The following is a 26941-nucleotide window of genomic DNA, read 5'->3' as shown; positions in this document are numbered from 1 at the left end:
GAGGTTGACCCCTAGAGAAAAGCATTGGTCTGGCCCAGAGAGGGAGGCCTTTGCTGTGGTCTGGACACTGAAAAAGTTGAGACCATACCTCTTTGGTACTCACTTTATTGTTCAGACAGACCACAAACCTCTACTTTGGCTAAAACAAATGAAAGGTGAAAACCCTAAATTGTTGAGGTGGTCTATCTCCCTACAGGGAATGGACTATACAGTGGAACATAGACCTGGGAGTTACCACTCCAATGAAGATGGACTCTCCAGATATTTCCACTTAGACAATGAAGACTCATCTGGGCAAGGTTAGCCTTATTGTCCCTCGTTTGGGGGCGGGGTTGTGTAGGAAAGTACCATCTTGCCTGGCACGTTACCCCCGTATTTTACTTATATGTATGTTTGTTTTTGCCTGTGTCACTGGGATCCTGCTAGCCAGGACCCCAGTGCTCATAAGTTGTGCCCTGTATGTGTTCCCTGTGTGGTGCCTAACTGTCTCACTGATGCTCTGCTAGCCAGAACCTCAGTGTTTATGCTCTCTCTGATTTTAAAATTGTAACTGCAGGCTAGTGACTGATTTTACCAATTCTGATTGGCACACTGGAACATCCTTATAATCCCCTAGTATATAGTACCTAGGTACTCAGAGTATTAGGGTTTTAGGAGATCCCTATGGGCTGCAGCATTTATTTTGCCACCCATAGGGAGCTCAGACAATTCTTATACAGGACTGCCACTGCAGCATGAGTGAAACAACGTCCACATTATTTTACAGCCATTTTACATTGCACTTAAGTAACTTATAAGTCACCTATATGTCTAACCCTCACTTAGTGAGGGTTAGGGGCAAAGTTACTAAGTGTGAGGGCACCTTGGCACTAGCCAAGATGCCCCCACATTAATCAGGGCAATTTCCCCGGACTTTGTGAGTGCGGGGACACCATTACACACATGAACTACATATAGGTCAATACCTCTGTGTAGCTTCACAATGGTAACTCCGAACATGGCCATGTAACATGTCTAGGATCATGGAATTGTCCTCCCTAAACCACTCTGGTTTTGGGGTGAAAATCCCATGCATCCCCAGGGCTCCAGCATGGACCCCGGGTAGTGCCAAACTAGCTCTCTGGGGTTTTCTCTGCAGTTACTGCGGCGGCTAACCATCCGACGGGTTTCTGCCCCCTTGGGGCCTGGGCAGCCCAGTCCCAGGATGGCAGAACAAAGGATTTCCTCTGAGAGAGGGTGTTACACCCTCCCTTTGGAAATAGGTATTAAGGGCCTGAGAGGAGTAGCCTCTCCTGGCCTCTGGAAATGCTTTGAAGGGCACAGATGGTGCCCTCATTGCATAAACCAGTCTACACCAGTTCAGGGATCCCCCACCCCCTGCTCTGGTGCAAAACTGGGCAAAGGAAAGGGGAGTGACCACTCCCCTGTCCATCACCACCCCAGGGGTGGTGCCCAGAGCTCCTCCAGTGTGTCCCAGACCTCTGCCATCTTGAATGCAGAGGTGCGAGGGCAAAGGGAGCCCTCTGAGTGGCCAGTGCCAGCAGGTGACGTCAGAGACCCCTCCTGATAGGCTCTTACCTGGTTAGGTTGCCAATCTTCCTTTGAGGGCTAGTTAGGGCCTCTCTTGTAGGTTTCTCGTCAGATAACGAATACAAGAGCTCACCAGAGTACCTCTGCACTTCTCTCTTCTACTTCTACCAAAGATCGACCGCTGACTGCTCCAAGACGTCTGCAAAACCGCAACAAAGTAGCAAGAAGAGTACCAGCAACATTGTAGTGCCTAATCCTGCTGGCTTTCTCAACTGTTTCCTGGTGGTGCATGCTCTGAGGGCTGTCTGCCTTCACCCTGCACTGGAAGCCAAGAAGACATCTCCTGTGGGTCGACGGAATCTTCCCCTGCCAATGCAGGCACCAAACTTCTGCATCACTGGTCCTCTGGATCCCCTCTCATCTTGACTAGCGTGGTCCCTGAAACACAGGAGATAGATCAAAGTGACCCTGACAGTCCAGTGGTCCTTTTATCCAAATTTGGTGGAGGTAAGTCCTTGCCTCCCCATGCCAGACAGTAATCCTGTGTACTGCGTGATCTGCAGCTGCTAGAGCTTCTGTGCACTTTTGCAAGACTTCCTTCATGTACAGCATATCCCAGGTCCCCAGCACTGTGTCCTGCATTGCCCAACTCGCTGAGTTGACCTCCAACTTCGTGGACCCTCTTTTGTTGTGCTGAGATGACCGCCGTGCTCAGATTTCCTGAATGCCTGTTCTGTTCAGGTGCTTCTGTGGGTTCTGCCTGCTTCTGCTTGGGCTTTCTGTGCTGCTGAGTGCCCCCTCTGCCTCCTCCTCCAAGAGGCAACCTCCTGGTCCTTCCTGGGCCCTGGCAGCACCCAAAACCTTCAACCGCGACTCTTGCAGCTGTCAAGGCCTGTTTGTGGTCTTTCTGCATGGAAACAACCCTGAATCCTCCAGTACGCCGTGAGGCATCTTCTGACCAAAGGAGAAGTTCCTAGCACCTTCTGTTGTTGCAGAATCTTCGGCTTCTTTCACCCGGAGGCAGCCCTTTTGCACCTTCATCCAGGGTTTAGTGGGCTCCTGCCCCGCCGACACCTGCCTGACTCTTGGACTTGGTCACCTTCCTTTGCAGGTCCTCAGGTCCAGGAATCTGTCTTCAGTGCTTTGCAGTCAGTTGTTGTCTTTGCAGAATCCCCTATCTCGACTTTACTGTCTTTCTGGGGTAGTAGGGTAACTTTACTCCTACGTTTCAGGGTCTTGTGGTGGGGTATCTTGGACACCCTTAGTGTTTTCCTACACTCCCAGCGACCCTCTACACCCTACACTAGTCCTGGGGTCCATTTGTGGTTCGCATTCCGCTTTTGAAGTATATGGTTTCTGTTCCCCCTAGGCCTATTGTCTCATATTGCATTCTATTGTGTTCTACAGTGTTTACACTACTTTTCTAAGTGTTTTACTTACCTGATTTTGGTTTGTATGTATATTTTGTGTATTTTACTTACCTCCTAAGGGAGGGTATCCTCTGAGATACTTTTGGCATATTGTCATTAAAATAAATTACCTTTATGTTTAGTAACTCTGAGTATTGTGTTTCCTATGATATAGTGCTATATGATATAAGTGGTATAGTAGGAGTTTTGCATGTCTCCTAGTGCAGCCTAAGCTGCTCTGCTATAGCTACCTCTATCAGCCTAAGCTGCTAGAACACTACTAGTCTACTAATAAGGGATAACTGGACCAGGCACAAGGGGTAAGTACCACAAGATACCCAGTAGAAGCCAGGCCAGCCTCCCACAGCCTCCAACCCAGCAGAACCTGGTTCACAGGCCTCTGGAGGGTGGCAGGAACGTTCTTTAAGGGCATTACTCTAAACTGATAGTGGTCCTCTGGAGTTGAGAAGGCTGACCTCTCCTTGTCATATTCTGTTAGGGTGATTTGACAGTAACCTGATGTGAGATCAACATTACCTAAGTACTGGGCAGGACCTAACCTGTCAATGAGCTCATACTCCTGAGGAATGAGGTGAGAATCGGTCTTTGTTACAGAGTTTAGCCCTCTATAATCCACCTAGAACCATAGTTCAGGTGTGGTGTCTGGTGGGGCAGCTTTTGGTACCAGAACCACAGGACTAGACCAGGATCTACTGAAGGGTTCTTTCACCCCCAAATCTGGTATGTTGGAGACTTCACTCTTAATGCTGGCCCTCACCTCATCCAACAATCTGTAAGATTTATTCTTGACAGTGAGGTTGTCCCTTGTGTCCACAGTGTGTACACAGGTGGGTAATCCTAGGATTAAGGGAGAAAAATGAGGAGTACTGTTCTAACACTTAACAACAGTCCCACTAATATTCAAGAGTTGGAGTGGGAGAAATGGTTACTTCTTCCACAGACCCATCCTTCTCCTTTGAGGGTAAGAGGTCAGGCAGAGATTCACTCTCCTCCTCCTCAGCTCTATCAGTCACTAATAGCATGGTGACCGTAGACCTCTCAAAGTGTGGCCTTATTCTTCTTCTCAATCACCTCATAGGGCCCAATCTAGCAGTTCTGGAGGGCCCCAGATTTCACAAGTTCCAACACCTACTCCTTCCGCCCAGACTGGAGTTCCACAGTGGCAGAATTCTGGTCACATCACTCTTTCATCACAGCCTGGCTGGTTTCTACATTGTCAGAAGCATGCTTCCAAAACTTACCCATTTGGATCTGAAGGCTAGCATTTAGGTCACTAAATCCTGGGGAACTTTCTTGAGAGCTTGCTCCCACCTCTCCTTCAGTGGTCCTCTGGCAGGGTGTCCATAAAACTGCTCAAAGGGGCTGAAGTGCACTCCCTTATATGGTACCTCCCTGTAGGCAAACAACAAACAGGGCATGAGGATATCCCGATTTTTCCCCAGGCCCTCAGGCAGACTCCTGCGCATGACTTTCAGGAACTTGGTGAACCTTCAACAAGCCCATTCGTTTGGGGGTGATAATGGGTAGAGATTCTGTAAGTCACTCCACACTCATTCCACAGAGACTGAAAGTATGCAGGCATGATGTTGGTCCCCCTGTCAGACACCACTTCCTTGGGGAAACGCCCCCTGTTAAACTTCCCCATCAGGGCCCCATCCACTACATGTGCAGCGGTGGCCCTCAGAGTGCTGGCCTCTGGGTACCGCGTGGTATGATCCACAATAACCAGGGTAAACCTGTGATTAGACATAGGGGGTCATTCCAATTCTGGCGGTCCATGACCGCCAGGGCCGGGGACCGTGGAAGCACCGCCAACAGGCTGGCGGTGCTTCCTGGGCCATTCTGACCTCGGCGGGAAAGCCGCGGTCAGAAAAGGGGAACCGGCGGTTTCCCGACGTTTTTCCCCTGGCCCAGGGAATCCTCCAGCGCCGCCATGGGGATTCCGACCCCCTTCCCGCCATCCCGTTCCTGGCGGTTTTTACCGCCAGGAACAGGATGGCGGGAACGGGTGTCGTGGGGCCCCCTAACAGGGCCCCATAATGATTTTCAGTGTCTGCTTTGCAGACACTGAATATCGCGACGGGTGCCACTGCACCCGTCGCACCCCAGCAACTCCGCCGGCGCCGCCGGCCCAGCGGGAAAGCCAGAATGACCGCCGCAGTCTTTTGACCGCGGTGCGGTCATTCGGCGGTGCCCGCCGCGGTTGGAATGACCGCCATAGTCTGGGGATCCATAAGCCCAAAAATGTTAATTCCCACCTGTTAGAAATGTTTTTTTTGGTTGGCAGTCAGGTTAACCCCGTCCAAGCAAGGGCCCTCTCTCTAGTCAGGGTAAGTCACACACAATCTAAATTATTATGCGCCCACCCTCTGGTAGCTTGGCAATGAGCAATCAGGCTTAACTTACAAGACAATGTGTAACGTTTTTGTGCAATAAATTGTGCAATAACATAGTGAAAACACCACAAAAACACACCACACAGGTTTGGAAAAATATAGAATATTTATCTGAGTAGATTAAGGTCAGAACGATCAAGATTTGATTAATACAAGTCATGCAGGCCCATTAGTAGCATTTAGGTATGTGGTATACTACGTTACAAGGGGCTTACAAGTAAACTAAATATGCCAATTGTGGATATGTCAATATGTGGTATACTACTTTAAAAGGGGTTTATAAGTAAAGTAAAAATACCAATTATGGATATCTCAGTATTGCCATGTATGAATAACCATGACTTTTTGTAGTAGTTCTCCACTTTTTGCCCCCAATACTGACTACTAGATACTGTTTTTCTAACTCTGATTGTGCCCAGGAAAGTTGTTATGCGCTGGTGGCTACTTCTCAAATAGCCATGTCTTCAGCTTTTTCCTGAAGTCGAGGAGGGTGTGCGATGTGCGCAGGTGGGTGGGGAGGTCATTCCAGGACTTTGTGGTGAGGGAGGAGAAGGAGCGACATTGGCTGCGGTGGATTATCAGGACCTGAGCGAGGGTGAGAGTTGTACGGCTAAGCACCCTCGTTGGCTGGTGGAATGAGAGTCTGTGGTTGATAAGCTTGGGTCTGATGTTGTGGAGGGCTTTGTATGTGATGGTGAGAACTTTAAATTTGTACCTTTTGTGCACAGGCTGCCAGAGTACCTCTTTCAGTTAGGGGGTGATGTAGGGTTTTCTGGGGAGGTCCAGGGCAAGTCACGCAGCTGCGTTCTGAATGACTAGGAGGTGATGGAGGAGCTGGGCGAGGACTCTGAAGTAGAAACCGTTTCTATAGTCTAGTCTGCTGATGATGATGGCTTGGATGACAGTCTTTCTAGTTTTGATGGGGGTTTACTTAAAAATCTTATGTAGAATGCAGAGGTTATGAAAGCTGGTGGAGACCACTGTGTTTATCTGCTGTTTGAAGGTAGGTTTGCTGTCAATGATGATGTCAAGGTTGTATGCATGGTCCGTAGGGGTCGGAGGTTGTCTCAGCATGGATGGCCACCAAGAGCCATCCCAGGAGGGACAGTTGCCTTCAAAGAAGATCACCTATATTGAGTCTGTGTTCAGTTTCAGGCAGTTGGATCTCATTCATTCAGCGACATGTTTCCTGGCATTGCTCTAGCTGTCTCTGGGGTGACGTGGTCTCCGGAGAGGGAGAGTATTAGCTGTGTGTCATGGGCATAGGAGATGATGTTTAGTCAATGGTACTAGACGAGCTTGACTAACAACGAGAACCAGCAGATGTTGTTCTTTGATTCTGATGTGAAGGGTGGGAGGCGGACCCTCTGGTTGCGGCCTGTGATGAAGGCATGGATCCATCTGGGGTAGTTGCTTCGGATCCCAATGAGCTGGAGGTGAGGGTGAGTGAGAGCTGGTGTGTAATGCAGCAGAGAGGTCTATGAGGATCAGGGCAACTTTCTCTCTGTGGTCTAGGAGGGTCCTAATATTGTATGTTTTCATCAATGTGGGTGGTTTCTGTGCTGTGGTTGGATTGGAAACCACATGGGGAGGAGGTTAGCAGGTTGTGGCTTTCAAAGTGTTTGGGGAAATACTTGTTGATGCCTTTTTCCAGGACCTTGGCTGAGGAGGGGAGCAGAGAGATAAGGTGGTAATTTTGGAGCTTGCTGGGGTTTGCAGTAGGATTACTCAGGAGTGGTTTGACCTCTACTTGTTTCCATGCCTCTCAGATGGTGGCAGTCTCAATGGAGATGTGAGTGAGGAAGCTGATCTTCTTCCTACCCAGGGTGAAGACAGGTGTCATTGGGTGCTCTGGAGTGGGTTGAGGTCAGGAATGTGGCTGTTTCCTGGATAGTGGGATCCAGTCTGTGATGAGGTAGAGGGGAGAGTCCTCAGACAAAAGACAGAAAGTGATCTATAATAGACAACAAATGGTAACTCATTGATTGAAATAAACGCACATTCTAATTGTGTATTTGAAAAGGAATTGCGGGTGCTCATACACTGAAACACATCGTTGCCATGATGTGTAAGACTGGGTTGCTAAAGAACAAACCCGTTCTAGAAACAAAAAGCAAAACAGTGGAACACACCCAAATAGTCAATATATCTACACTTTGAAAACAAATAATATCTGATAAATCAAATTAGGAAATCACAATGAGTTACACTATAGTGCCATTTCTTAAACGGTGTTGGTGGACATAATCAAACAAAAAACAAATATACAAAAACAATACTATCCACAAACAATATTATCCACAAAATAGACAATTTCAATACATAGAAAAAGATATCTATTTTTTATCCACATAAATATAAACATGAAGACGATAAACATAAATACAAAATAGAAATCCATCAGCCGACATGTGTTTTGTCCACACCGGACATCTTCAAGGCTGAGAAAATCACAGCAAACAACACCCCATTATAACATATAACAGACCAAGATCATACATTTTAAAGAAAATGGTACAGTTCATCATCCAAATTCATTCCCATTTCGATGGTTCTTAATTTAATGATCCATTTTGCTTCATTTTTTCACAGATCCAGTGTTCTATTACCACCCCTGGATTGATCGGAATGTGATTTATACCCATATATTTAACTAGTGGGGCCTCAATTCCTGGATGTTTTTCATTAACATGTCGCACTACCGGTCATGCTACGTCATAATTTCTTAAAGCTCTAATATGCTCCTGAATTCGTTCCTTTAGGGGCCTGATGGTACTGCCTACATATATTTGGCCACATATGCATTCCAATATGTATACCACAAATTTCATGTTACAGTTAATGAAAGTAGAGATTTTATATTTACCATTATAACTGAATTCAGAAGTTTTATGCAGTGCCATATCACACATATTACAGTTACCACACCTGTAGAAGCCCGTAATTTTATTGGAAAGCCATGTTGCTTTACATTCCATTATGGGGTGTAAAAAACTCTTGCAAACTTCATTTCTAATGGTTTTACCTCTTTTATGGATCATTCTTGGCCTCTTAGGGAGCAGAGCAGCAAGTGTATTATCTGTCTGTAGTACGTTCCAATGTTTGCATAAAATATGGTATATGTTGTGACTATTCTGACTGTAAGCCGTACAAAAGTTCGCTGCTCTATATGACGAGCTGTCTCTCGTCTTAGTATTTTGGCCCAATAAGGTGGTTCTGCAAACTCGATCGATCTTTTTTCTTGATGTCTTGATGATACGTTTAGAATAACCTCTCTGTAAGAACCTATCTTCCAATTCATTTAGTTCTATATTGCATACATTGGGATCACTACAATTTCTTTTCAACCTAGTCATTTCCCCAAACGGGATAGCTGAGATTTGACTTTTAGGGTGAGCACTTTCAGCGTGTAATACAGAATTACAGGCTGTTGGTTTGCGATGCACTTATATAAGGAACATTCCAATTGTCTGTTGTCTCTTAGCTTGTTCTAGGATATGAAAGGAAGTGGTGGCACACAATATTGAGACCTAACTTGAAGAGCTTAAAAGGCGGTTAACTTTGGTTGGAAGCAGGTTAGTAGGGGTGAAATCACAATTTATATCCCCATACTCAAGAGAAACATTCTGCCAATAAGAGGAGGCTTATGGGGTCTCACTCTTTCCCTTTTGTGGTTTATGATAGCTCCAAAGCGGGACATGGGTGTAACAGGCGATCAAGTGATTAAAGGTATAGACTTATCAGAAATTATTCTTTCACCATGGTGGAATGTGAGGTGCTTTGGATACAAATTACACATCCACTTGGGCTCGCATGCTGTATTAAAAAGCATCATTGGGGCCTCTGTGGCCTTTGCATATCTAATACTTGGAGAAATGTGGAGTGTTGTACATAACTCTCTCGGACAGTAAACAATACTTTGTCACAAAGGATACGTGGTGGTGGCTTCTCGCTGTTGCTATTTATTATTTATTGAATTGTTAAACTATATGCATGGTGTTGGTGTGGTGATTTTTCTATTTTATTGATAAAAAATTATGCTTACTTTTTATTTAAAAAAATGAAAAAAGAAAAAAGTAATACCAAAAATTCTTTTTTGTATAAAGTTATGTATACATATGTTATAATGGGGTGTTGTTTGCTGTGATTTTCTCAGCCTTGAAGAAGTCCGGTGTGGACGAAACACGTGTCAGCTGATAGATTTCTATATTGTATCTATATGTTTATCGTCTTCATGTTTATATTTATGTGGATAAAAAATATATATATTTTTCTATGTATTAAAATTGTCTATTTTGTGGATAATATTGTTTGTGGATAGGATTGTTTTTTGTATATTTGTTTTTTGTTTGATTATGTCCACCAACACCATTTAAGAAATGGCACTATAGTGTAACTCATTGTGATTTCCTAATTTGATTTATCAGATATTATTTGTTTTCAAAGTGTAGATATATTGACTATTTGGGTGGGCTCCACTGTTTAGCTTTTTGTTTCTAGAAAGTGATCTATTTTGGTAGCTTACGGACAAATGTTGCTGTATATGGCTGTGATCTTGTTGTGGAAGTAGTCAGCAAGATAGTTGCAGAGGGTCTGAGAAAGTTAGATCATGTTTTTGGTGGCTTCTGAGCAGCAGAACTCTTTCACGTTCTGGAAGAGTTCCTAAGGGTGGTTGGTGCTTTCCTCGTTGTGACTGAGATGGGTGGCCTTCTTTGCGTCTCTGAGGTGGCAATGGTACTTGTTCAGTGCATCTTTGAAGGTGATGCGGTCCGCATGGTCCCTCATGCGATGCCATCTACTTTCTAGCTTTTTGCATTTTCTCTTGTGTGTGCATAGTTGGGGTGAACCACTTATTGGGCTTACTGGATCTTCATGAGGCAGAGCTCCTAGCGGGGGCGACTATGTTGGTGCCGTTGATGAACCATTCAGAAAGGTTGTTGGTATCTCACTGGAAGTTGCCAGAGATGCTGAGGGAATGGTGCCTTGTACCAAGGAAAATTCAAAATATGTTTTATATGTCCTGGTGAGGGAAAAACTGCCAATCAGCTTGGCTCTTAATGACAGGAAGCTCAAGTATACTTCCCTATTTAGGGATAGTAGCCACAGCTTGAGGTTGAGGGTTCAATGATTACTGATACCTATGTCTCAGAATACTAATGCCAATTAACATGCTTTCAATAATGAAGGCAATAAGATCTTCACAATTAAAACAATAGTTAAATGTACATATCAGTGGCAAATGTGAGCAATGCTTTCAAATAGATATGAATAATTTTAGAATAATGTATTTATTGTGCTGCTTTCCATCAAATACCACTTGTTGTAGGATTCGTATCAATTATTCTCCTAATCAAGATTGCATGGTATTTGTGCTAACATAAATATATATTATTGTCGTAGCACACATGATACAAAGAAAAGCGATCTATTTTTTGTTCTTCTTACCTAGTTACCTAAAAAAAAAGGCAAACAAAATAATTCCACTACTTTTATTATTAATTTATTATTTAAACTGCTTTAACTGTTACAATTTCATGCTTTGTTAAGTATGCTAATTTTAATATTTGTAATAGTTTTACACATCATTGTTTACTTTGGAATGTGAAATACATTAAAATGTTACATATTATTCAACATACATGACATTTTTCTCCCCATTCTTTCTTCCTACTTTTGCTTCATTTTTTTATTTTTCCTTTCAGGTCTTCAAATACTTTATTTCTATACATACATCTTTCAAACAGTAGCCATAATTTCATTATATTTAAAATGTTATAAATCACTGAGATATATCTATCTCTTGTTTTTTTATAAGCCTTCAAACCTCCAGCTTCAACCATAATTCCTTTTTTTTTTTATTTTGTTTTACTAACAACTGAGGGAATTGCCCCTCAAAAGAAAGCATCTTCTCCTTTCTTTCCCTTTTACCACACTCCTTTCAACCAGAGGTCCCTGTATACCCGATCAGGACAGGTGGTAAATGTGTGAGTTAAATTCCCATGGAATTGACAATTCTGTGTGATTTTACAAACAGAAAATCTTATTCACGTGGTAATTTGGCATTCCTGGGGCAGTTTAACTTGTAATTACAGGGCAGTGGTGCAGAATTACAGCATAGTACATGTAAAATTGCACGCTATTTCACCATGCCATCAATACCGTACAACTCGTAATCGGCCCTTATGTGCCAATTATTAATGCACTCAAATGTACTGGAACTCTATAATATTTCAGTTGGATATTAAACTAGATCTTTGAAAATACAGGTGGATGTTGTAAACATATTTTTTGTCAAACATAGATCCAGAGGTGCTGGATTAATTTTCACAGTGGGGTGCTGCGATCAAGTTACATCACCTAAGTCACTTAAGCAAGAGAGTGGTAAAGGTGTGGTATGTAACCAGTTGGTGTGAAATTTGGAGCTCACAAATACATTATAAAAGCATGGTATATTAGTGCACTATCATTTAAAGAGAGCTCATTTTTTAAAAATAGAATCTAACCCTGCTAGTAAAACTATGCAGCGCAAAAAACGTCAATGTAAAGAAATCAGGTATCAGTGAGCTATTATCATTTGCACATCACTAAATAAAGTGCCTTGATTTGTTTTGATACCATAAAAAAATGTTTTTGCTATAACACTTCAGAATTACAAAAAATTAAACACCTCATTTTTGCTTTCGTAATTGCTGATACATTTGGAAATATTTGTACAGTCCATTTGAAGGTATGTACATGTTGTTTTAGAATCAGGCACTGTTTCCTTTCATGCTCCGGGTACTCCAGCCACATTGCCACATAGTAAATTAAAAACAAATCTCTCACTTTGTATTAAGATATTGAAAAGTAAACACCAACCAAGTAGCAAGTTGTCCGAATATATGTGACCCCTATCTTTGAAAGCAAACCAAGGGGGTCATTCCAATGTTGGCGGGCGGCGGAGGCCGCCCGCCAGAATTCCCCCCTCCGAAATACCGCGCCGCGGTCAAAAGACCGCGGCGGGTATTACAAGTTTTCCCCTGGGCTGGCGGGCGGTTGCTGAAAAACCGCCCGCCAGCCCAGGGGAAAACGACCTTCCCACGAGGATGCCGGCTCGTAATCGAGCCGGCGGAGTGGGAAGGTGCGACGGGTGCAGTGGCACCCGTCGCGTATTTCAGTGTCTGCAAGGCAGACACTGAAATGCTTTGCGGGGCCCTCTTACGGGGGCCCCTGCCGTGCCCATGCCATTGGCATGGGCACGGCAGGGGCCCCCAGGGGCCCCGCGACCCCCCCTACCGCCATCCTGTTCATGGCGGCTTTCCCGCCATGAACAGGATGGCGGTAGGGGGGGTCGGAATCCTCATGGCTGCGGAGCGCGCTCCGCAGCCATGGAGGATTCACACGAGCAGCGGAAAGTCGGCGGGAGACGCTGACTTTCTGCTTCTGACCGCGGCTGAACCGCCGCGGTCAGAATGCTCGTTGGAGCACCGCCAGCCTGTTGGCGGTGCTCCCGTGGTCGGTGGCCCTGGCGGCCACCGGCCGCCAGGGTCAGAATGACCCTCCAAATCCAGCATAGGTATTTCTGAACATACTGAAACAACAACATCACCCCTATTTCCAGCACCTATGAATAGAACTTACCATTTCCAAATTTCTGGGCATGTTGGTAATTGATGACTTGGTTTCCTGCACAATATGTATTTACAAAACACTGCTAAAGCACATTTGATAATTAGCAATATTAATGAGTGTTTATGCATTTTGAATAATACAAAAATGTAGAAATAAATTCCGTAGAGAATTAATGGGCACGTTAGGAAATGTGCCAATGGAGAGTGGTCGCCAAGATTCACGAATTACATTAAAAGAGCAACTAACGTATGTGTAATATTAGCCAAAGATGTGGCCTAGTTTTGCCAGGCCTCATGCAGAAGCTGAATATTAACGTGCAATGTAGAGAATTAAACTGCTTAGCTAAAATTCTCTGTGATGAACCGACGGACAGGAGATGATGGAATCAATTTTGTAACAAGGACTGTGTAAATCAGACATGATGTACTTTCCCAGGACTTGAACAATGGAGACACTGACTGGAAAAGAAGATGCAACATTTTCGATACCTGACGAGCCGGATGAGGAGGACATCGTACAGTGAACCAATAGACACCTTGAAAACTGTGTAATATTAGAATTCATAGATTTGAAAAACTATGATTATTGGATAGAGTCATAACTGGTGATTAACTGACCAATTAGGAATTAGGGGATAGTCTGGGTGACTTTGATATAATGACGTTACAGAAAGGGAGAGTTCAGATGTTAGGGGCTGATGTCGGAAGAGAGACATTATTCAGATATTGATTTGAGATTCTGTCATTGGACTCATGCTCTTGTCACGGTTTTCAATGGGCTTACCGTCGTAGTTGAGAAGCGTAGGGGAACGGCCCCGGTTCCGACAGGTTCTGCTCTGGCCGAGGTAGGGGCGACCCCTTCCGGTAGCCACGGTGCTGTTTGGCAAGAGCAAGCCACTACAGTCCGTGCCCTCCAGAAGGAGTCCCAGAGGAAAAACCCCAGTAGGGTAAAAAACCTCCACAGGAACTCCCTGGAACGAAAGGAGGACACCAAGGCGTTAGGACTGAAGATCAGGAAGACTGGAGAACAAAGACAGGTCAGGAAACACTGGATTCGCAGGAAGAAATCAATCAGAGCGTGACTACCACCAAGGAGTGTTGCAACGCAATGAACCAGCAGCTGAATTCCCCTTATATACCCCCAGGCAGGAAGTAGGAAACAGGAAGTAGAAATACCACCATCTTGGATTGGGGAAAAGAATGCCATAGTGAATCAGGTACATGCACCTAAAGAAGAAAAATAATGCATGCTGGGAGGAGAGGAAGTGCTCAGCATGCTGGGAAGGGAAAAGGCAGGTACAAAAATACCACCATGTGCAAGGGTTCGGCTTTTGACTGGAGACATGGTAAGTGGTGAGCAGATGTGGAAAGCAGAATGCAGAGATTAGATGTAAACGCGCATAATGCGCTACACGCGGTCAGGCCCGAAACCCCTTGGGGTCTCAAGCCCTGCCGCGTCTGCCTTTATGGCAGAACTTAAAGAAAGGGGTGCGGCGAGTGCCGCGACCCCTAATCAAGCTCCTTGGAGCGTCTGCGGCCTGCGCCCGAGCCGCGGCATCCCCCGCGGCCCGTGCGCCAGCCGCGGCGTCCCCCGCGGCCCGCGCACCAGCCGCGGCGTCCCCCGCGGCCCGCGTGCCAGCCGCGGTGTAAAGGAAGTGCCGCGCCGCGGCAACCTGAGCCTGCGGCTGCGGCAAGCACCGCGGCCACCGCGGCATGACAGTATGCCCCCCCCGAGGCCCCAGGTTTGTGAGGGAAGAGTCGAAAAAAGCGACGCACCAAAAGAGGAGCATGAACTGAAGGGGCATCCTCCCAGGAACACTCGCTCATAGGGTATCCCTTCCAATAAATAAGATATTGGAGGCGCCCATGGAAAAACCGAGAGTCACAGATTTTCCTGAACCTCGTACTCAGGTACATTATCAACCAACAGAGGAGGGGGACAGGGTAAGTGCCTATGAAAAGGATCGGGACGGTAAGGTTTCAATTGAGAGACATGAAATACAGGGTGGATCTTCCACGTCCGGAGCAGGCGAAGACGCACAGACACTGGGTTGATCTTTTTGAGAATTAGGAAGGGGCCATAAAAGTGAGCTTTGAATTTGTTCTGAGTGAGTCGGAGAGGTAGAAATCTAAAGGAAAGCCAGACCTTGTCATGAACCTGGTATTGAGGAGCCGCACAACGTCTTCTATCTGCTATCTTTTTCATGCGGAACTTAGTGGCCACAAGGTTGGAATGGATAATTCGTTGTATACCCCGTAGCTGTCGAACATAGGAGGAGATGGCAGGAAGATTGGAGTTATCTCTCAGGGGAGTTGGGAAGGCCTTGGGATGGAAACCATAGGAGCCATAGAAAGGAGAGACCTTCGAGGCACTGTGTAAAGAGTTGTTATAGGAGAATTCTGCAAGCGGTAAATAGGTAGCCCAATTACTTTGTGTAGCATTGCAGAAGCTACGTAAATACTGTTCGAGACCCTGGTTGAGTCGTTCCGTTTGTCCGTTGGTTTGAAGGTGGAACCCGGATGACAAGGCCACCTTGATTCCCAAGGTCTTACAAAATTGATTCCAGAATCGGGAGATATATTGAGGACCCCTATCCGATATAATGACCTGAGGTAACCCATGAAGCCGAAAGATTTCTTGAGTAAAGATTTGACCCAATTCCTTAGCCGTTGGTAACTTTCTTAAGGCCGTGAAGTGAGCCATTTTGGTGAAGGAGTCCACGGTTACCATTATTATGTGGTTTTCCATTGAGGAAGGTAATGCGCACATAAAATCTGTGGAGATGGTGTGCCATGGGCCGGGGGGAACTGGTAATGGACGGAGTAATCCTACTGGTCTGGTACGGGGTGTCTTGGCTTGAGCACATATAGGACAAGCAGATACATATGTCTCAGTATCAGCCTTGAGAGTTGGCCACCAGAAGGAGCGCAGCAAAAGTTCTTGGGTAGCTTTCATTCCTCGATGACCTGCGATAGGGGAATCATGGCACATATGTAAAGCTTCAGTTTGTACTACTTTAGTGGGTAAAAACAGGGCCTTGTCATGATAATAATAGCCATGATCTGTATACAGTTGCGGACGCAACTTTTTCAGCTCTGTTTCGTCTAGACGGGCATATTCAGACTTGACTTGGTCTAAAAAAGTCTGTGCTACCCCATTGATCTTGTCGTTGTCAAATAAGTTCTGAACAGTAGAATCGCTGCACTCAGGATAACGTCGGGACAAGGCATCCACCAGGATGTTCTGAGAACCAGGGATGTAAGTGATATAGAAGTCAAATTGGCTGAAAAAGAAAGCCCATCGAGCCTGCCGGCTATTTTGACACTGAAAGTTTCTTAAGCACTGTAGATTTCTGTGATCTGTCCGGGCTTCAAAAGGTTCCTTTGATCCCATCAAAAAGTGTCTCCATTCTGTGCACGCAGTTTTTAAAGCGAGTAATTCACGTTCTAACACGGAATAGTTCTGCTCGGAATCAGATAAAATGTGTGATAGGTAAAATACAGGGTGTTCTAAATCATCATCGTCTTGTCTTTGCAATAAGGCAGCTCCAATGGCCCTTTCTGAGGCGTCTGCGACAACAATGAATTGCTTGCTGGTGTCTGGGTGTCGTAGGATAGGGGCTTGAATAAAGGCTTTTTTTAATTCCTGAAAGGCTAACTCAGCGTCTTGTGTCCAACAAAAACCCTTCTTTAGGTGTTCTTTTTTAAGGGTTTGAGTAATATAGCTGGTTCTCTGGGCAAAGTCTGCTATGAACTGTCGATAGAAGTTGGCTAGTCCCAAAAAACACTGAGTCTCCTTGATGGAAGAAGGAGATGGCCAATTCAATATAGCCTGCACCTTGTCTGAATCCATGGCGACTCCGGTTTGGTTTATGCAATATCCCAAGTATTTTACTTCCGTCTGATCAAATTAGCATTTTTCAGGTTTGCAGAATAAATGATGTTGTCGGAGTCTCTCTAAGACTTGGCGAACGTGCTTGGAATGTTCTTCTGGATGAACAGAAAAGATTAGAATATCGTCAAGATACACCACCACTGTGTGTTGCAAAAGATCAGAAAAGATAGAATCCATGAACCTTTGAAAAATGGAAGGGGCATTAGTGAGCCCGAATGGCATTACTCTATATTCATAGTGACCAAAAGGTGTTCTAAAGGCGGTCTTCCACTCATCACCTTCCCTTATTCTTAGAAGATGGTAGGCTCCTCGGAGATCCAGCTTGGTGAATCTCTTTGCTCCTCTGACTGCTTCTAAGATGTTCTTTATGAGGGGTAACGGATACCGATCTTTAATAGTGATCCTGTTTAACCCTCTGAAATCGATACAAGGACGCAAATCTTTAGTTTTCTTTGGTACAAAGAAAAGAGGAGCCCCGGCGGTTGAAGAAGAGGGAGTAATCAACCCGCTTTGTAGGTTCTCATCAAGATACTCCTTCAAAATCTGTTTCTCTGGTTCTGTGAGGGAGTACATCCGCCCAAAAGGAACCACTGTATCTGGTTCTAAAGGAATGGCACAGTCGTATTCTCTGTGGGGTGGCAGTTCAGGTTTTTCTGGCTTCTGGAATACATCGGTATAATCCTGATAATGCCTGGGAACTCCCTGTAGGACGTTAATGGAGCATCCCACCTTAGGAGTTGCTGCTGAGAGACCTTTTGGGGACCAATAATCCCCGGCGTGATAGCAGTGGTGTTGGCAAAAGTGAGAGGACAAGGAAATGGTTTTTGTTTCCCAGTTAATATAAGGATTGTGCCGTGTGAGCCATGGAATGCCCAGGATCATGACGTGGTGTGGTGATGAAATTAAATCAAACGAAAGATTTTCTTGGTGTTTTCCAAACTGTAGACAGAAGGTAGGGGTAGTATATTGTACAGGTCCAGAGGCCAAGAGTGACCCATCCACGGTGTGTACCTGTTCTGGTACTTCCTTAGGTATTTGTGCTATCTGTCGTTCTTTGGCCCAAGCTTCATCTAAATAGATGCCACTGGCTCCGCAGTCTAATAAGGCCAAGGTTCTTTCTTCCCGGCCATCAGTTAGATGAAGGATAACTGGTAAGAGAAAAAGAGCAGTTCCTTCCTCCCTGGAAGAACAAATAGAAGGTATGTCACAATATCCCGTCCTCACCCTTCTTACTGAGGACGGGTGTTGGCGTTTCCCAAGGGCTTGGTTGGACGAATGGGGCAAGTGCGGATTAGGTGACCAGCTGCACCACAATATAGACAAAGCCCCTTCTTTCGTCTATGTTCTCTTTCACTGGCTGATAAAGGTCCTCGAGCCGTGTCAATCTGCATTGGTTCTTCCTCGGTACTCCCCTTAGGTTCAGGACGGACTTCCTCGGTACGATGAGAGAAGGAGCGAGACGGTACTGAGTGAGATGGCAAACAACTCTTCTTTTTCTCCATTCTTCGTTCATTCAACCGATATTCTATCGTCAGAGCCTGGTCCATCAATCCTTTAAGGTTCTCTATTCTAGCAGAGTGCACCAGTTCATCTTTAATGTCCTCTCTGAGACCTCTACGGAACAGTGTCACCAAGGTACGTTCCACCCAGGTTGTTTCTGCTGCTAATTGTCTGAAACGGGTGATGTATTGTAATACATCTTGATTCCCTTGTTGGACTTCGCAAAGAGCTTCTTCTGCTGACGCCTCGAGTCCAGGGCGTTCAAACATCTGTTTAAAAGTAGTGATAAAGGTGGTATAATTAGATAGGCAGGGATCGTTTCTGGTTACTAGAGGAGTGGCCCAAGCCAAGGCTGGCCCCGATAAGGCACTAATCAAATACCCCACCTTGGTCTTGTCTTGAACAAATTGCGAGGGGCGAAAGGCAAAGTAAACCGTCAAGGCATCCAGGAATTCTTTTAACTTGTTAGGATCCCCGGAAAAACGAGGTGTAGTGGCAGCTACTGAGGGGACATCTGTGGTCCTGGATGCAAAGGCTTGTCGATAGACAGTATTTTCAGTACGTAACTGTTGAAGTTCTTGAGCCTGTTGTTGTATCGTCATAAGCAGGGTCTGGCTCGTAGGTTCTGTGTTTGCCACTGGATTATCCATGATACCGGACTGCAACTGGAGTTTTGGGCGTTGCAATCTGTCACAGTTTTCAATGGGCTTACCGTCGTAGTTGAGAAGCGTAGGGGAACGGCCCCGGTTCCGACAGGTTCTGCTCTGGCCGAGGTAGGGGCGACCCCTTCCGGTAGCCACAGTGCTGTTTGGCAAGAGCAAGCCGCTACAGTCCGTGCCCTCCAGAAGGAGTCCCAGAGGAAAAACCCCAGTAGGGTAAAAAACCTCCACAGGAACTCCCTGGAACGAAAGGAGGACACCAAGGCGTTAGGACTGAAGATCAGGAAGACTGGAGAACAAAGACAGGTCAGGAAACACTGGATTCGCAGGAAGAAATCAATCAGAGCGTGGCTACCACCAAGGAGTTTTGCAACGCAATGAACCAGCAGCTGAATTCCCCTTATATACCCCCAGGCAGGAAGTAGGAAACAGGAAGTAGAAATACCACCATCTTGGATTGGGGAAAAGAATGCCATAGTGAATCAGGTACATGCACCTAAAGAAGAAAAATAATGCATGCTGGGAGGAGAGGAAGTGCTCAGCATGCTGGGAAGGGAAAAGGCAGGTACAAAAATACCACCATGTGCAAGGGTTCGGCTTTTGACTGGAGACATGGTAAGTGGTGAGCAGATGTGGAAAGCAGAATGCAGAGATTAGATGTAAACGCGCATAATGCGCTACACGCGGTCAGGCCCAAAACCCCCTTGGGGTCTCAAGCCCTGCCGCGTCTGCCTTTATGGCAGAACTTAAAGAAAGGGGTGCGGTGAGTGCTGCGACCCCTAATCAAGCTCCTTGGAGCGTCTGCGGCCTGCGCCCGAGCCGCGGCATCCCCGCGGCCCGTGCGCCAGCCGCGGCGTCCCTCGCGGCCTGCGCACCAGCCGCGGCGTCCCCCGCGGCCCGCGTGCCAGCCGCGGTGTAAAGGAAGTGCCGCGCCACGGCAACCTGAGCCTGCGGCTGCGGCAAGCGCTGCGGCCACCGCGGCATGACAGTATGCCCCCCCCGAGGCCCCAGGTTTGTGAGGGAAGAGTCAAAAAAAGCGACGGACCAAAAGAGGAGCATGAACTGAAGGGGCATCCTCCCAGGAACACTCGCTCATAGGGTATCCCTTCCAATGAATAAGATATTGGAGGCGCCCATGGAAAAAACGAGAGTCACAGATTTCCTGAACCTCATACTCAGGTACATTATCAACCAACAGAGGAGGGGGACAGGGTAAGTGCCTATGAAAAGGATCGGGACGGTAAGGTTTCAATTGAGAGACATGAAATACAGGGTGGATCTTCCACGTCCGGGGCAGGCGAAGACGCACAGACACTGGGTTGATCTTTTTGAGAATTAGGAAGGGGCCAGAAAAGCGAGGTTTGAATTTGTTCTGAGTGAGTCGGAGAGGTAGAAATCTAGAGGAAAGCCAGACCTTGTCATGAACCTGGTATTGAGGAGCCGTACAACGTCTTCTATCTGCTATCTTTTTCATGCGGAACTTAGTGGCCACAAGGTTGGAATGGATAATTCGTTGTATACCCCGTAGCTGTCGAACATAGGAGGAGATGGCAGGAAGATTGGAGTTATCTCTCAGGGGAGTTGGGAAGGCCTTGGGATGGAAACCGTAGGAGCCATAGAAAGGAGAGACCTTCGAGGCATTGTGTAAAGAGTTGTTATAGGAGAATTCTGCAAGCGGTAAATAGGTAGCCCAATTACTTTGTTTAGCATTGCAGAAGCTACGTAAATACTGTTCGAGACCCTGGTTGAGTCGTTCCGTTTGTCCGTTGGTTTGAGGGTGGAACCCGGATGACAAGGCCACCTTGATTCCCAAGGTCTTACAAAATTGATTCCAGAATCGGGAGATATATTGAGGACCCCTATCCGATATAATGACCTGAGGTAACCCATGAAGCCGAAAGATTTCTTGAGTAAAGATTTGACCCAATTCCTTAGCCGTTGGTAACTTTCTTAAGGCCGTGAAGTGAGCCATTTTGGTGAAGGAGTCCACGGTTACCATTATTACGTGGTTTCCCATTGAGGAAGGTAATGCGCACATAAAATCTGTGGAGATGGTGTGCCATGGGCCGGGGGGAACTGGTAATGGACGGAGTAATCCTACTGGTCTGGTACGGGGTGTCTTGGCTTGAGCACATATAGGACAAGCAGATACATATGTCTCAGTATCAGCCTTGAGAGTTGGCCACCAGAAGGAGCGCAGCAAAAGTTCTTGGGTAGCTTTCATTCCTCGATGACCTGCGATAGGGGAATCATGGCACATATGTAAAGCTTCAGTTTGTACTACTTTAGTGGGTAAAAACAGGGCCTTGTCATGATAATAATAGCCATGATCTGTATACAGTTGCGGACGCAACTTTTTCAGCTCTGTTTCGTCTAGACGGGCATATTCAGACTTGAATTGGTCTAAAAAAGTCTGTGCTACCCCAATGATCTTGTCGTTGTCAAATAAGTTCTGAACAGTAGAATCGCTGCACTCAGGATAACGTCGGGACAAGGCATCCACCAGGATGTTCTGAGAACCAGGGATGTAAGTGATATAGAAGTCAAATTGGCTGAAAAAGAAAGCCCATCGAGCCTGCCGGCTATTTTGACACTGAAAGTTTCTTAAGCACTGTAGATTTCTGTGATCTGTCCGGGCTTCAAAAGGTTCCTTTGATCCCATCAAAAAGTGTCTCCATTCTGTGCACGCAGTTTTTAAAGCGAGTAATTCACGTTCTAACACGGAATAGTTCTGCTCGGAATCAGATAAAATGTGTGATAGGTAAAATACAGGGTGTTCTAAATCATCATCGTCTTGTCTTTGCAATAAGGCAGCTCCAATGGCCCTTTCTGAGGCGTCTGCGACAACAATGAATTGCTTGCTGGTGTCTGGGTGTCGTAGGATAGGGGCTTGAATAAAGGCTTTTTTTAATTCCTGAAAGGCTAACTCAGCGTCTTGTGTCCAACAAAAACCCTTCTTTAGGTGTTCTTTTTCAAGGGTTTGAGTAATATAGCTGGTTCTCTGGGCAAAGTCTGCTATGAACTGTCGATAGAAGTTGGCTAGTCCCAAAAAACACTGGGGTGGTCATTACGACCCTGGCGGATTACGTCCGCCAGGGCCGCGGGACGCGGTGGCACCGCCGACAGGCCGGCGGTGCCCCGCGGGGCATTCTGACCGCGGCGGCTTAGCCGCGGTCAGAGAAGGGAAACCAGCAGTCTCTCGCCGGTTTCCCGCTGCCCCCAAGGAATCCTCCAAGCCGGCGCAACTTGCTGCGCCGGCTTGGGGATTCCGACTCCCCCTCCCGCCATCCAGTTACTGGCGGTTCTCCCGCCGGGAACCGGATGGCGGGAGGGGGAGTCGCAGGGCCCCCGTAAGAGGGCCCCAAAATGTATTTCACTGTCAGCCTTGCAGACAGTGAAATACGCGACGGGTGCAACAGCACCCGTCGCACCTTCCCACTCCGGCGGCTCTATTACGAGCCGGCATCCTCGTGGGAAGGGAGTTTTTCCCTGGGCTGGCGGGCGGTCTTTTGGAGACCGCCCGCCAGCCCAGGGAAAAACTCATAATACCCTCCGCGGTCTTCTGACCGCAGAGCGGTATTATGGAGGGCGGAATTCTGGCGGGCGGCCTCCGCCGCCCGCCGGAATCGTAATGAGGGCCTGAGTCTCCTTGATGGAAGAAGGAGATGGCCAATTCAATATAGCCTGCACCTTGTCTGAGTCCATGGCGACTCCGGTTTGGTTTATGCAATATCCCAAGTATTTTACTTCCGTCTGATCAAATTCGCATTTTTCAGGTTTGCAGAATAAATGATGTTGTCGGAGTCTCTCTAACACTTGGCGAACGTGCTTGGAATGTTCTTCTGGATGAACAGAAAAGATTAGAATATCGTCAAGATACACCACCACTGTGTGTTGCAAAAGATCAGAAAAGATAGAATCCATGAACCTTTGAAAAATGGAAGGGGCATTAGTGAGCCCGAATGGCATTACTCTATATTCATAGTGACCAAAAGGTGTTCTAAAGGCGGTCTTCCACTCATCACCTTCCCTTATTCTTAGAAGATGGTAGGCTCCTCGGAGATCCAGCTTGGTGAATCTCTTTGCTCCTCTGACTGCTTCTAAGATGTTCTTTATGAGAGGTAACGGATACCGATCTTTAATAGTGATTCTGTTTAACCCTCTGAAATCGATACAAGGACGCAAATCTTTAGTTTTCTTTGGTACAAAGAAAAGAGGAGCCCCGGCGGGTGAAGAAGAGGGAGTAATCAACCCGCTTTGTAGGTTCTCATCAAGATACTCCTTCAAAATCTGTTTCTCCGGTTCTGTGAGGGAGTACATCCGCCCAAAAGGAACCACTGTATCTGGTTCTAAAGGAATGGGACAGTCGTATTCTCTGTGGGGTGGCAGTTCAGGTTTTTCTGGCTTCTGGAATACATCGGTATAATCCTGATAATGCCTGGGAACTCCCTGTAGGACGTTAATGGAGCATCCCACCTTAGGAGTTGCTGCTGAGAGACCTTTTGGGGACCAATAATCCCCAGCGTGATAGCAGTGGTGTTGGCAAAAGTGAGAGGACAAGGAAATGGTTTTTGTTTCCCAGTTAATATAAGGATTGTGCCGTGTGAGCCATGGAATGCCCAGGATCATGGCGTGGTGTGGTGATGAAAGTAAATCAAACGAAAGATTTTCTTGGTGTTTTCCAAACTGTAGACAGAAGGTAGGGGTAGTATATTGTACAGGTCCAGAGGCCAAGAGTGACCCATCCACGGTGTGTACCTGTTCTGGTACTTCCTTAGGTATTTGTGCTATCTGTCGTTCTTTGGCCCAAGCTTCATCTAAATAGATGCCACTGGCTCCGCAGTCTAATAAGGCCAAGGTTCTTTCTTCCCGGCCATCAGTTAGATGAAGGATAACTGGTAAGAGAAAAAGAGCAGTTCCTTCCTCCCTGGAAGAACAAATAGAAGGTATGTCACGATATCCCGTCCTCACCCTTCTTACTGAGGACGGGAGTTGGCGTTTCCCAAGGGCTTGGTTGGACGAATGGGGCAAGTGCGGATTAGGTGACCAGCTGCACCACAATATAGACAAAGCCCCTTCTTTCGTCTATGTTCTCTTTCACTGGCTGATAAAGGTCCTCGAGCCGTGTCAATCTGCATTGGTTCTTCCTCGGTATTCCCCTTAGGTTCAGGACGGACTTCCTCGGTACGATGAGAGAAGGAGCGAGACGGTACTGAGTGAGATGGCAAAAAACTCTTCTTTTTCTCCATTCTTCGTTCATTCAACCGATATTCTATTGTCAGAGCCTGGTCCATCAATCCTTTAAGGTTCTCTATTCTAGCAGAGTGCACCAGTTCATCTTTAATGTCCTCTCTGAGACCTCTACGGAACAGTGTCACCAATGTACGTTCCACCCAGGTTGTTTCTGCTGCTAATTGTCTGAAACGGGTGATGTATTGTAATACATCTTGATTCCCTTGTTGGACTTCGCAAAGAGCTTCTTCTGCTGACGCCTCGAGTCCAGGGCGTTCAAACATCTGTTTAAAAGTAGTGATAAAGGTGGAATAATTAGATAGGCAGGGATCGTTTCTGGTTACTAGAGGAGTGGCCCAAGCCAAGGCTGGCCCCGATAAGGCACTAATCAAATACCCCACCTTGGTCTTGTCTTGAACAAATTGCGAGGGGCGAAAGGCAAAGTAAACCGTCAAGGCATCCAGGAATTCTTTTAACTTGTTAGGATCCCCGGAAAAACGAGGTGTAGTGGCAGCTACTGAGGGGACATCTGTGGTCCTGGATGCAAAGGCTTGTCGATAGACGGTATTTTCAGTACGTAACTGTTGAAGTTCTTGAGCCTGTTGTTGTATCGTCATAAGCAGGGTCTGGCTCGTAGGTTCCGTGTTTGCCACTGGATTATCCATGATACCGGACTGCAACTGGAGTTTTGGGCGTTGCAATCTGTCACAGTTTTCAATGGGCTTACCGTCGTAGTTGAGAAGCGTAGGGGAACGGCCCCGGTTCCGACAGGTTCTGCTCTGGCCGAGGTAGGGGCGACCCCTTCCGGTAGCCACGGTGCTGTTTGGCAAGAGCAAGCTGCTACAGTCCGTGCCCTCCAGACGGAGTCCCAGAGAAAAAACCCCATTAGGGTAAAAAACCTCCACAGGAACTCCCTGGAACGAAAGGAGGACACCAAGGCGTTAGGACTGAAGATCAGGAAGACTGGAGAACAAAGACAGGTCAGGAAACACTGGATTCGCAAGAAGAAATCAATCAGAGCGTGACTACCACCAAGGAGTGTTGCAACGCAATGAACCAGCAGCTGAATTCCCCTTATATACCCCCAAGCAGGAAGTAGGAAACAGGAAGTAGAAATACCACCATCTTGGATTGGGGAAAAGAATGCCATAGTGAATCAGGTACATGCACCTAAAGAAGAAAAATAATGCATGCTGGGAGGAGAGGAAGTGCTCAGCATGCTGGGAAGGGAAAAGGCAGGTACAAAAATACCACCATGTGCAAGGGTTCGGCTTTTGACTGGAGACATGGTAAGTGGTGAGCAGATGTGGAAAGCAGAATGCAGAGATTAGATGTAAACGCGCATAATGCGCTACACGCGGTCAGGCCCGAAACCCCCTTGGGGTCTCAAGCCCTGCCGCGTCTGCCTTTATGGCAGAACTTAAAGAAAGGGGTGCGGCGAGTGCCGCGACCCCTAATCAAGCTCCTTGGAGCATCTGCGGCCTGCGCCTGAGCCGCGGCATCCCCCGCGGCCCGTGCGCCAGACTTGCCGTCCCCCGCGGCCTGCGCACCAGCCGCGGCGTCCCCCGCGGCCCGCGCGCCAGCCGCGGTGTAAAGGAAGTGCCGCGCCGTGGCAACCTGAGCCTGCGGCTGCGGCAAGCGCCGCGGCCTGCCACGGCATGACAGCTCTTGGGAGGCTGCTGTGATGCTGATCGATTGATGACCTGAAGACGAAGACTGACTTTGTGGCTGATCCATACCGTGGATAGGTAGTGCTAGCGCACCTGGTCCTTAGTAAGTAAACTTACAAGGGGACGAGTATAGGTCGATGAACATTTTGAATCGCATGGAGTAACCTAGTCATGCAGTGATTACTGGACAATTAATCAACATCAATAAATCAATATCAACACTCGAGAGAGAGAGCAAGAAAGAAAAACCATAATAATCAGAAATAACCATAACTCAATTGTAAAGGTTAATAATTTGTATTCTCTATTGATTACAAATCTGATCAAATCTTTATTTGTCTTTTATTATTCAAATTTTTATTGATCACCAAGAAAACATTACTCTCCAAAAGAATCATAAGTAACAATGCAAATCATGAGTCAGCAATTATCAACATTAATGGAGTAATTCAGCAATGCAAATTTGTCAATCAATTGTCACCGTCAACGTCTCCCCCTGTCAGCCTATCTAACCAAGATTAGCATCAGCTTCATCGAAAACAATTTAGATAAAACATTAATTTGGAAAAATCCATCTAAGAGAGGAAAATCTATTCAGAAACAGTGCAGTTGGCACCTAGAAGAAAAGGCACAACATTTTGTCAGTCACATTTCCATAGCTACCTATCCAGGATGGATCAGCAGCGAGTCAGTCTTCATCCCCAGGTCATCAGTGGTCAGCAAAATATCAGGCTCACAGAATGTAAGCCCAATTATCAGCACTTTGGACAGCGTCTCCTGATGTCATCAAGTTTCTCCTCGCAGTTCTGATTTCGCTCCCCTTGTCATGATTTTTGATTAGGGTCTCTCAGTCCGTCCCACTGATTGTTATTGGTCAAGCTTATCGGAAGTTATGACTCTAACCTACAGTTTTTATTTACCAAATCTAAATTTCTGATTAGGCTTCAGGTTCCATAAATTTGATTGGTCCATCTGGTCATGAGAACATCATCCGGGTCTTCAGGTAACAAAATTGTTGC

The sequence above is a fragment of the Pleurodeles waltl genome, chromosome 3_1 (genome assembly GCF_031143425.1).
Source record: "Pleurodeles waltl isolate 20211129_DDA chromosome 3_1, aPleWal1.hap1.20221129, whole genome shotgun sequence".
Taxonomy (NCBI): domain Eukaryota; kingdom Metazoa; phylum Chordata; class Amphibia; order Caudata; family Salamandridae; genus Pleurodeles; species Pleurodeles waltl.
Note: the sequence above shows the minus strand (reverse complement) of the source record.